Consider the following 356-nt stretch of genomic DNA (forward strand, 5'->3'; position numbering starts at 1 on the left):
GCTTAAACTTGGTGAACAATCTTCAGTTTGAAATAGTAGTGTAAAGTGCTAATCCAGTGCATATGACAACTTAGAAACAAAAGAAAGGTAATAAGGTTTCTGCTGCTAGCGCTAATTGCGTTTGTGCAAGATAAAAGAAAGTAAATCGAGATAACAAAAAAAAAAAAACGAAGGTAGTGCCTACAGCCGGTGCAACGGCGAAATCGAGCTCGTTCACTCCAATGAGTCAGCGGCGAGCGCAGGTAAGAGGAACGGCTCTGGCAATAATGGGCGAGTAGAGATATGTTCGCTCCTGTCGAACCAAACTCTCCATCCAATTTTCAGACTTTCCCCTTTTCTTCCAGCTGCGCTTTAGT

Source organism: Rhagoletis pomonella, unplaced genomic scaffold, assembly GCF_013731165.1.
Source record: "Rhagoletis pomonella isolate Grant_MI unplaced genomic scaffold, Rhpom_1.0 Rhpom_scaffold_00014, whole genome shotgun sequence".
In the NCBI taxonomy this organism is placed as follows: Eukaryota; Metazoa; Arthropoda; class Insecta; order Diptera; family Tephritidae; genus Rhagoletis; species Rhagoletis pomonella.